Source organism: Eptatretus burgeri, chromosome 1, assembly GCF_056783735.1.
Source record: "Eptatretus burgeri isolate ZD-2024b chromosome 1, Ebu_testis_v1, whole genome shotgun sequence".
Taxonomy (NCBI): Eukaryota; Metazoa; Chordata; class Myxini; order Myxiniformes; family Myxinidae; genus Eptatretus; species Eptatretus burgeri.
The window spans coordinates 60,951,343-60,963,750 of record NC_140961.1 but is presented as its reverse complement, the minus strand read 5'-3'; positions in this window follow the sequence as shown (position 1 = coordinate 60,963,750).

The following is a 12,408-nucleotide window of genomic DNA, read 5'->3' as shown; positions in this document are numbered from 1 at the left end:
TCGTGTGTGAGACATTTCCAGTGGGAAGGTACATCAGGACAAATGGGGAGCAAAGGGAGGGGGGAAGACGTGAGGATGGGGATGGGGAGAAAGGGGGGGTGGGGTGAGGTGAGGTGTTAAAGCACTCTATGCCTGGGTAAATTTGTCTTTCTTTCCTTCGCTTTCTCACCCAAATGTTTTGGCAAATACGACAACCAATTGGTCCATCAGCGAAGCGACTGGTAGGCTCTGCTGGTTTCTCAATAAACGGCCCTGTCTGATAACAATAAGAACTTTTGTCTTTGTGATGATGTCTAGTTTTGAATTCCAACCCCACTATAAACTGTCATACTTGTTTACTGACAGAGTGTTGCATCAATCAGTGATCCATCCCATGGATGGATTGCAAGCTGGGGACCCATCAATCGGGATTATGTTGTGGATGTTAAAGACCTCACAAGTATTTTTTTGACATAGTGGGTGAGTTATCGCCGGTACTCTGGACAAATGAAAAGTTCCTGCCCTACTGAGCATTAATGGCACAGCCATGTCCCAGTGATGATGAAACCAACAGGCCAAATTCACAAGTCAATCACAGTCCAATATTTATTTGATAATGAACACTCTTAACTAATATTTGTACAGTACACCAGCAGCCTCCATGAAAGGAAGTTTAGTTTGGAAGAAAAAGTGTAAACAAGCAGTGACAAGGAAAAGTTTTTAATACTCATACAATACACTCACAATGAAAGTCAGAAGCAGTTGTGGACTCACTGTTTGCAACATGATGTGAAATATATCAGATCGAAAACAGCTTAAACTAGAGGGGGAGCTCGGTAGAGTGCAAAACCTCTGCCGCCAATACTGCTAGGTCACTCAAGTGAACCTGATACCCTATTCATTCAATTTGACGTCAACAGTGCTCACAGTTTTATAGTTTGCAAATTTCCCTTTTACTTTTAACTTTTACATACTCAATTCATTCGTCATAACTAGATTCCTTGAGACAGAAATTGATTTTACGTGGGTATATCCACCTGAAGTTCCAAAATCAGCCGCAATTATAATTTTGGCATGTTTTTCGTTGGAAATCACTTATAACATGTAGAAATGCAAAAAAAAATCGAAATTTTGTTGAAAAAAAAGTTGCAAAAATATTTTTTTTCTCTAACAATTTTTTTTAGGGGGGGGGGTTGGAAATCACTTAAAACGTGTAGAAATGCAAAAAAAAAAATTCATATATTTTTTCAAAATGGCCGCCATAGCGGCCATATTGGATTTTGGACCAAGTCCAAAATATAATGGCATGATCCTTGGACCATACCTAATCCCCCCACCAAGTTTCGTCGAAATCCGTCGAGGAGTTATTCCGTAATACTGTTCACAAACAAACAAACAAACAAACAAACAGAAAGGGGTGAAAACAGTAACCTCCGATCTTCAATGGCGGAGGTTAACAAGAAAAGGAGCAATCAAAAATTGCAGACCCTCGCCAGGACTTCTTTTGAGTCGTGTATTTTTATGGGTTTTTGGGTAAATCAAATATGGCCGCCAACCATGTGATCTATGACATCATATGTGTGAACCTTTTGTTCCACTTGGACAGGCAGTCATACGCTTGTAAAGTTTTGCCTCCATTTGTTCAGCCACTTCAGAGATTTTTGAAGGTTTTATTTTAACGATATGGCTGCTGAATCACATGACTGATGACGTAATGATTTTTTTTTTTCTGTGGACCATTTTATCCCGAGATGACCCTCAAAATTTTTCATACTGATTGGATGTGGCATTCTACATATGCAATTATGACGTCATAACGAGGACACATTTGATGTCATAAAAAAATCACACTGATTCCCAATGAGGAGTACTTGCTATGTGCCAAGTTTCAATTTTTTCCTTGGTGCGGTTTCAGAGATACAGACATCCAAATGTTTCTGTTTTTCGAATATGGCTGCCATACCACGTGACATATGACGTCATAATTATCAATAAAACATTAAGCATGGAGTAATTGCACAAATGGTGAAAATTTCTTCTCAATCCGACAATCGGTTGCGGAGAAAAACACAAAAGTTATTTGCGGACAAACAGACAAACTATCCGCACTCCGCTGACGTCCGCTGAGGGAGGACAACGAGACAAACAAATGGACCCACATGTAATACCCTCTCCTTTGGTAAGGGTAAATATATATTTTTAGTGGAGGAGGTATAGACAGTTGGATGGCCAAAATATATGCCTGGGCAAGTGTGGGCATGTTCCAATGAGCATGGGCTTTGGAGGCCATGAGTAGCTATGATTGGCCCTTGAAATCAGAGTGTGTCTGGAACAAAGAACGTGATGGCATGAATCAGATGAAGGAGAGATGAGGTGCAGACGAAGGAGAGCAAGGAAGCAGAAGTCGAAGTGTGAGTTTGAAAATCTGCATGTACAAAGAGTGCGGTCAAGAGAACCATTCAGATAGTGACATAAAGGAAGGGGAACACCAGGGAAGAGATGCTGGTGAGGTTGCTTCACTGGGATTGCTTTGCTGTTCAACTTGGAGGGCTTTTTCCTTTGAAACGACGTGCTTTTGCAGGCCTCAGAGGGTCAATGTTTGTTGGAGTCCTATATTTAGCACAGGCCAAATCAGTTTTGTGTGTTGTTCCTGTAAGGCTTATGTGGTCCTGACAGACTGTCCATGCTGATGCTACCCTATGGTGAGGCAGGAACGTGCTACTGTAGAGTGCCTGACAGCTGGACCATTGCTCTGGCCGTGATTGATCTCGTGGGTCCAAATTGATATGCTTTGCACAGAGATGCAAAACAAAAAAGCACTCTTCGCACCATTGTGATACAGTTATCATGCAGCATCTTCTTCCAGCAATGCTTCACCATTGTCTTTGTCATACATTAATTGTAACTGGCTATAACGCACAATACATTGTCAAATCGATCAACTGCTTCTTCATTGGAAATGAGTAGCAACTAACCTCAACTGCTCACCACTCTGTCAAGTCAATCATCAACTGATTAATACTGAATCTGCTGAACCCCCATCCACCCCTCACTGTTAAAACTCATACCTCCCCCATGTTTTGACTTCTGGCAAGTTCACAATATACATCAGCAAAGTCTCCAGAGACTTTGCTGTTGTTGATTTATTTGGTGAACTGTTGTTTTTGTGTTTTTGCTAAGTTAAGGCTCCGTTTTTGGTAATCTTGATAATTTGGGTTAAATTGTTTAAATTGTAAATACGAGTACGTGCCCGTACGTGCGTGGCCGTACGTGCAAAAATTAAAAATAAAAAAAACTTTCAAACAGCATGACAGAAACAACAACCACACAGGCCGTTCCTTCGCTCTCGCATGCCCGTACGTGCGTGGCTGTACGTGGAAAAAAATATTTCAAACCGCGTGCCAGAAACAACAACCACACAGGCCATCCCTTCACTCTCGTAAACGACGACTGGATTGGGGCATTGTGTTTATCTATAAATGTGCATAAGAAATTGAGAAATTATGAGAATACAGTAAGTCATAGCTATCCGGAAGTAGTGCCTGCCCCTACGGAATGTTCACATGCATTCCACGAATTATCACTTGCATTGAAGTAACAACTGCTGTGATACTTACACACAGAGTTAATCAAAATCCAAATTAAAATCAAGTTTACCCCCCTGTCATTGCTAGCCATGACATTCACTGCCATTGACCATTGCCACTCCTACACCACGGTAACTAAGGCGCCCTTTCCCCATCGGCCACGCCTACGCAGCAATGTGTCCTGTCATTGGTTTGGTAAATAAATGGCCACAGCAACGTGTCCTGTCATTGGTAACTAAGACGCCCTTTCCCCATCGGCCACACTTACGCAGGAACGTGTCCTGTCATTGGTCTGGTAAATAATGGTCATAACTTGGGAAGCACTTGTCTGATTAATATCAAACCTTGAAAAGGCACATACTCAGGTCCCCAGCAATATACCTGGTAAGTTTCAATTAGATCGGTCCAGTGGTTGCCGAGAAACAGCGGTCACAGACACACACACACACACACACACACACACACACACACACACACACACACACACACACACACACACACACACACACACACACACTCTCTCTCTCTCTCTCTCTCTGCTGGAATTATAGATAGATAATTAATTCTCTATCTGTAAGATTTTGCCATTCGTATTGTTTTATTAACATTTGGTTGAGCGACCTTTTTTCTTTAACCACTCCGAATCTGGGCCACAACCAACTCTGTGACTCGGGGCGTCGTTCTCATCTATTTTGGCGTGGCCATCTGAGTGCACCCAATGAGCGGGTGTCACCCCCTGCATGTGACAATACAATATGGTAGAAGTTTCCATTCACTCTTGTGTTATCTTTCATATAGATTCCCAGTCCAGCAGAATGATATTGTGGCAGGTATAGGACACCTTCAATGAAGATTGTTGGCATTTGTATTTTAAAGACATGAAGAAAGCAGTCTTTTGAGTCACTTGAGCAGGAGATAAGTTTGATGAGTAATTAGACACATTTTCCAATGACACACTCAAATAAGTTTCTTTCTGATATAAATGCCAACGATTATGTTGAGAAAGAGGCTAGGCCTGTTATTAAATTTATACTGCTCACAGAAGAGGTGTAGCACCTAATTTGCTATCGACCACTTGTTTTTAATCCAAATCCTCAATTTCTATATGATGCCCTGTTGACAATGGGTATTATCAACTCTGATGCAAGTTCTTGATTAAAATTTAGCTGGTAATATAACAAGAGTTCATAGGCAACTGCAACTTATTCTTATGATCAGCTTGCCTGAATATGTTAAATATACGTATTGTTGGATGGTTTGGAGTTGTAGATCAGTTTTAGCAGGAGTTGTAAAGATTTCTTCGTGGATTTATGAGCAATATTTTCATCCAAAACCATATGCATTTTACAATTTAGGTATACAGCATTCTTTATTGAAACCGTTTCTGTCAAAGCTATCTTTGTAACCACATTTTAAGACGAATGCCGAAGGAGCTTGAACGTGTATAACATGCAGGATTAGTATGTGAGCAGACATTAACGTATTAACTACTCCTTTTATATGAATTACAATTTGGACATTATACGAAGAACATTCAAAAAGTTTTTGAATGACATACAATAGTCCAAGAAAGGCTGACTTTTATTTTTCAACATATGTGAATATATATAAATGGAAATAAAACATTTTTCTTAATAATTACACATACAGTACTTGCATTTTGAAAGATAAAACGAAAAACTGGTATTTATTGGACAATTGTGAATTCCACAATCCAACAACTTTTAAATTCCACACATAATAAGTGACAAATCAGGATAGTTATGATATAGAATTTGAACTTTGAACTCAGCCACATGAGCTATATGCTTAGGTTGGAATACCAATTACAAATCAACCAGAAAGATGGGTTCCTCTATTTACACTTCCACGGTTGATATTGATTGTAAAATGCATCCTGTCATTTGCCAGCTGCCAGCGTGCATGCAAATTACCATTCACGACTTTGGATAAATTAGCCAAATTGGGAATAAAGTGAAAAAGGGAGGTGAGGCCTAGAATTTTTAGGTCTAATCATCCATCATGCATTAGCCTCAGGTTAATCTCCCAATGGCGTTTTTTTTAAGAAATATTTAAGCATGCATTTCAGGTCGAGAAGCAAATCCAAGCAGAATTAAAGCACAGTCTACTAAATTTAATGATGGGATAGTTTTATCTTTAGCTACACTGTAAGAAGGGGTAATTTAATTGAATTGCTGTGCCAATGGGTACATTACATGTTGTTGTGTTGTTTTTGTGTGAAGTAGAGATGCAGTATAAAAAAAAATACTCCAAAAATATTATCATTTTTAGCTCGCCTGTTCGAAGAACAGAGAGCTATAGCGATACCCCGGCGTGAGCATCAGCGTGAGCGTGAAAATGTTAACGTTTTTGGTGCGAATTATTTCCTTTCTAATGTTTTTATCTACCCCACTATTTTTTACTGATTACAATATACAAATACATATATTGCTTTAAAATTATTTGGATCAGACTTCACTGCAATGCTTGATAAAAAAATATTATTACACTGGTCTTTTAAAAACCATAAATGTATAAACAGGCGAGCATTGGGTGGCTTTGACACCAACTCTCTGGTTTTATACATACTCCTCCTTCATATGCAGCACACGGCTACGGATAGAATCATTGGCTGAGGGCACAGCTGTGCCGCTGATGCACTTCCCCTCTACCAGTACACTGGTACTCATTTTGCTGACCTCAGAAGTATGAAAGGCTGAATCAACCCCACCTTGGTGTTAATTAAACGGGATGGGGTTCAAAATCAGGACCCCAACATCCCAAGCCAGACACTTTAACCACTAAGCCAACACCAAGCTTTGCAATACATAATCTCGGCTCATGGAAATCATGTTTTGTGTATAAGTCGAGCAATGTAACGAGTTTGCTTTTAGAATTGTTGGCTCATGAAATGTTTTGTTATTAGAATTGGCTCTTGTAATGAGTTTGCTTTAGGAATATAATATAACTGTAGGAGGTTTTTTAAAATAAACTCATGGAATAGACTGACTGCAAAAAAATATATATAGATTCTATCAATTGAAATTATTTCATGGACTTTAAAAAGGTTAATTGTGTTGCACTCTTGGTTTCACTTAGAGCCAAAGATCTGAGCTAATCTTACCACCCACCATGAAATGAAGGCACAACATCGGGCAGCAGAGTTTGGATTTGTCTAAAAAGAGTGCAAAATACAGCTATTTCAAATATTCTCTCATCCAGAAGTTCATGCTGATTTTCAAGACAACTGGAAGACACAATAAAGTACTGTAATTGACAATATTTCATCATGGAAAGTGAAATGTGCTGATTTTCAAACTTAGTGCAGGAAGCAGCCGATGTTCAAACACCATGGTTCAACATATATATATATATATATATATATATATATATATATATATATATATATATATATATATATATATATATATATATATATATATATATATATATATATATATATATACATAATGTTACAGAGATTCAAACAAGTTGTCTGCTCATGACAATCAAATCCCCTTCATAATATTGTTACGGATCTGGAAACCATTTGCATTCACCATACAGATGTCCCAAAATTCAGTTATATCGTTAAGTTTGTGTGTAGTCAGATCCCCTTCCTTTTGTCTAGTGGGAGAATCAAAGGCATGCATTGCGATTTCTTTTTAGTTAGGTTATTAAATCTTTACATCCAATGAACCCTCCAACAAGCCATCTAACAATCATCCCATCTGCATGACCCCTCAGCCCATCACGATCCACCACCAACCAGCTGCCTTCTCGCACCCCAACATGCCAAGGCAAGATCTCGCAGTTCTGGTTTCTCGGCTCCCATGAATGTTGTAACTCTTTCACGACAACCTTTGCAACATTGATAGTGTTACTCGTCAAGTATGAACCCGCGTGGAAGAGTGGCTGGGGTTTCCCGGCAGGGGCCGTTGCAGCATTGATAATGTCACGTGTCAAGTATGAACCCACGTGGAAGAGTGGCTGGGGTTTCCCGAAAGGGGCCAAGGCCCCTCCCCACTGAGGGAGGTCCATTAATTCCCAAGCACTCTCTGAGAGAGGTGGTCTTTTTGGGGTCTTGGAGGGTCTTTTGGGGGTCTTGGAGGGTCTTTTTGGGGTCTTGGAGAGTTTTTGGTGAGTCTTTTTGGAGGGTATTTGCTGTCACGAACGGGGTTTTTGCTGTTATGAAGGTCGTAGAGGCGGCGAACGTGTCTCTGCTGGCCCTCTAGAGGGAAGGAAAGAGCTATCCCGACCCCTCTCCGTGGACCCCACTACTCACCACCTGAGCTCCGCCACGAACCTCGAGTCCCACACGTGCGACTGGGGACCAAACCAGCGACCACTGTCAGGTTCCGCAGCACGCAGTACCCCCTTTCTCCGACGGCCAGGTACCCAACCGAACTCTGACCCCAGCTTGTCTCTCTCCTCAGCTGTGAGGGTCCAATAAAGAACTCTGGGTTTCTTTTCATTTGTGTGTGTCTGCATGTGGGCCTGTCTTTAAGTCGAACTGAATAAGTGTTTTTGGATCATTGTAAATTCTTCTTGAATATTCCCATTAAGTCTTGCTTTGTGTCTTCATTTACTGTAAATAAAACTTGTTATAAATGCCGCCAGTTCATTCCCGTCCCTTCTTGCATTGGTCCAGCATGGTTCGGATCTGAGTTTAGCCGGGTTTTTATACCCGATAATCTGTTCATTCCAGCCGGCACGGCTTTGGCAGTTTCCGCTCCGCTGCACCCGAACCGGAGTTGGTAGTCGGTAGTTGGAACTCTACCGCAGTCGGTCAAGTGACACAGTGACCCAGCCGAGGGTGCAGTTTCCCCGGTAGTTAATTAGGTAAATTGGTTATAGACAAATAGACCCTACGTTACATGGTTGAAATATTGGTGACTACGGTCGGTTAAATGACCCGCCGGCTCGCGGAGTTATCCGAGCGACAGCCTACAATTCCGAGTAGTTTGGTGGGAGACGATGCAAGCTTTCCCAACTAGTGGTCGTTCTCGCCACCGACCCCCTGCCCACAACAGTTTGGTGTCAGGAGTGGGATACGAACCCCTCCGCCTACATCGAGAAAATTATGGGATTCAGACCAGGGGTGTGCTTGACAACTCCCCCCTCCCTTTCCCTCCAAATTAAGAGCAGTAAAATTTTATTTATTTCTCAGCACGGACTATGGCAGACCAAGACAGACTGGTACAGGTGGGTTCGGAATTAACGTTAGAAGAACCCATGGCTCAGGACCACACCGGGCAGGTTGACCCTTTCCCTGCAACCAAATTCGGAGGGAACATTGGGGGCAGCAGCTGCAGTGCATGAGCACCCCCAACATCAAATTTCCCTCCCAGAGGACCAAACGATCCCTAACGGATCCGCACCCGATCGTGGCGGATCGGCTCCGCGAGAGCCAATTGACTTGAGCCAGTTGGTGGAGATACTGGCAAACATGCAAAACCAACTGAAAGGGGATTTACAAAAACAAATGGATACGAATGCACAAAGAATGTATGTGAATATGCAAACACTAAGAGGTGAAATGCAGAACATGGGAATAAGCTTACAAGAGCAAATGAAGGTGGGTCAGGAAGAAATAAAGGCGGAGCTGGCAAAGGTAAAGGTTGAAATCCAGACCATGAATGAGAAAACGGCGGATGGGATCAGTACACCACGTGGGGAAACGACCGAGTCAAGGGGGAGTGTGGATGTTGTTCGGACCGCGATGACGACGGGTGAGGTCGAGGGGATGAGCGACGCCGTAATAATTGGGGGAGAGACCGGTAAACTCGGACAGGGGATGACGGAAATAATAAGAGACGCAGAAATCAAAAGAGGGGGACGAATTACACGAAACTAAAGAGGAGCACACACAAGTAGAGCGAGTAGGGGACATTGGGTTGAGCACCTCAAAGCTTCCCCTTCATCTCACCCCTTCAACAATTTCCCCTCTCAGCTTCATCCACGTCTTGCCCATCTCGGATTCCCCCTCATTCCACATCCTCTTGGCTTCCCCTCCTATCTTCCCCCTTTTTCCACCCTCCCATCTTCCTCCCCATCTTACACATTCCTCCTTGTTCCTCACCCTCCCTGCCTCCCACACCCCCAATGCTTCCTCTCCTGTCTCTCACTGTATGAACCTCAAACATCCAAGGTCTCCACTCTAACCTGACAGATCTCTCAATCCAGGCTGCTGCAAACAAACTATATATCATCTGTTTAACAGAATCCTTCCTCCCACAGGACACCTCATTCAATGGTGTTTCTCCCAATCTATTCTTCTCCGATTTTATGTTCACCACCACCTCAGGTCATCCGTCATCCAAAATCATGATATTGTTTATCCTCATTAACCTGCCGCTACCCGCAAGCCAACCTCCTTCCAAATTTCCAGTTTTTCCTTCTGTATCCACATCGTCCACCCCAGGTGTCCTTTCCTGCCCCTCATTCCTCCCCTCACCCATTATCTGTCCAAGTTGCCCTCTATTTTGTCCTTCTTCTCTGCTGCTGGTGTCTCCCCCCCTTTCTCTACTGTTTCTTTTGTTATGTTGTGTTCTGATCTGTTTACTGTTCTCGCTCTTCCACGAGTCTTGACTTTGTATCAAAATTAAAAGAGTGCTGAAGGAATGCTATTAAATGCTTCTGCAACCAAGTTGATTAATCACCACCATATCACTTCGTTTAAGTGCAAAAGTTACTTCAGATTGAACTGTTATCCTGAATAAAAAGTAAGTCGTTTTTTACATTTCATAGAGGAGGGATACCATTAAATAAAAAGCAAAGTAGTTGCATGTTATTTGATTTTGAAGGGGAGCCATGACATTTTGGAAAATAATGGTTAAACATATCTGGATGAATTAAAGTTCTACTATTTATTTTTACAGTATTTTACAAAAGATGTTTATCAACGTAGAAACTTAAAACATAATGAAATGTCCACCCAGAATTTTGTGTCTTGCCATTTTAAATGACATAAATGAATAATCGACCGAATAAAGTCTGGGTGAAAATACTTTCCATCTTGCGCTTGACTTTATCACTGAGGACAAAATATCTGAACACCAAGAAATTTAAATGCTCATTCTTCTTCATATATGGAAATGCTTATTGAAAAATAACATTTCCTGATAAAATTTCCGTGTGTGAGCATTTAAAAGATTGCTGATTTTTTAAATAAAAGGCGATAATGCCTGCGCAGGCTGGGTTGCATGAAGGTCAGTGATTTTAAGAGATGATCTGTTATAAGGACTGGAAAGAGTTTTAAAAATTAGATAAATCGAGATATTATTGAAGCAGATGTCATGTTTGACCTTCTCTTGATATATATATATATATATATATATATATATATATATATATATATATATATATATATATATATATATATATATATATATATATATACACACACATCATCAAGTTCCATAATGGGTACTCCAACATCTAGTTGTACCGAATGGCATTCCACCTCATCCCACACCCTCTCAGGATAAGGCATTCGGTACAAGTAAAAGTTGGAGTACCCATTATGCATCTTGTTGATATAATGCCCAACCACAAACTATGTGTGTATATATATATATATATATATATATATATATATATATATATATATATATATATATATATATATATATATATATATATATATATATATATATATATATATATATATATATATATATATATATATATATATATATACTTTCTTATTATTAATGAATTAATACTGTGCAAAAGTTTGAGGTGGTGGCGGTCGTGTGGCAGCTTAGCTGCCGGGGTAGCTATCATTTCTTGAAGCGCGACTGTGTCGCTGATGCTGTGCCCCTCTACCAGTACACACACTGGAACTGGTACTCATTTCACCAACCTCAGATAGATGACAGGCTGAGTCAACCCCCTGGTGTATTAATTCAGCAGCCAACAGGGCTTGAACTCAGGACCCTGGGATCCCAAGCCGCCACCCTAACCACTGAGCCAACACCAGGCTTAGTTTGGGGTATTTTCACTTATGTGTACCTTTTTCCCATTAAACATTTATGGGAAGTTATAAGTGTGCAATATAGGTGGATAATAATTCAAACCTCTGTGAAAGTCAATTTAATATCACAGTTACCATTTTATATGTAAAATAAATTAGGAAATTGAAAAGTTTTACTTTTGCTCTACATATTATAATATCATGTGTGAGTCATAGTCACAGATAAGAAAATATGCAGGAAACAGTTTGTGGATTTTTCCACAACAAATAAAAAAATGATTGAAGTGCAGTGATACTTTGCCATATGCTCGGGATGCATTCCTGAAAAACCAATACAAGTGTATTGCGAATCAACTTGTTGTGAAACAAGTTTTCCCATCAAAATAATGTTATAAATAGGAGATATGTTCTTGAAGGATGTCAAATCAGCATTTTGCCCAAACTAAGAGTTCTAAAGATAAAGTTATGCTTATTAATGAATAAATAGTAGTTGTAAAGATTAATAAAAGTATGTAAAATGAAGAAGTGCAATTTATTTGGGGGGTTTCCTCACAATAAAAACATTTACAAATTACATTATAACTGTAACAAATATTATAAATCGAAATCTGAATTTGAATCCTGGCAAGGAACAGAGCTGTTGGGTCGATTTTATCATTGATGATCTTGATGGGACTCTTCTCAGGCTTCAGCTGACAAGTCTTCTTAAAGAAATTATCAAGGGAGAGTTGCTTCGCAGTCTTTTTTCTTCTTCATAAAGTTTCCTGTAGCATTGCATTCCCTGACTTAAGACCCTTGAAACATTGAGGCTCCTTTCCACATTTGGGCCATCTTCTTGAATGATTTCTGTCGCCGCATTGATGT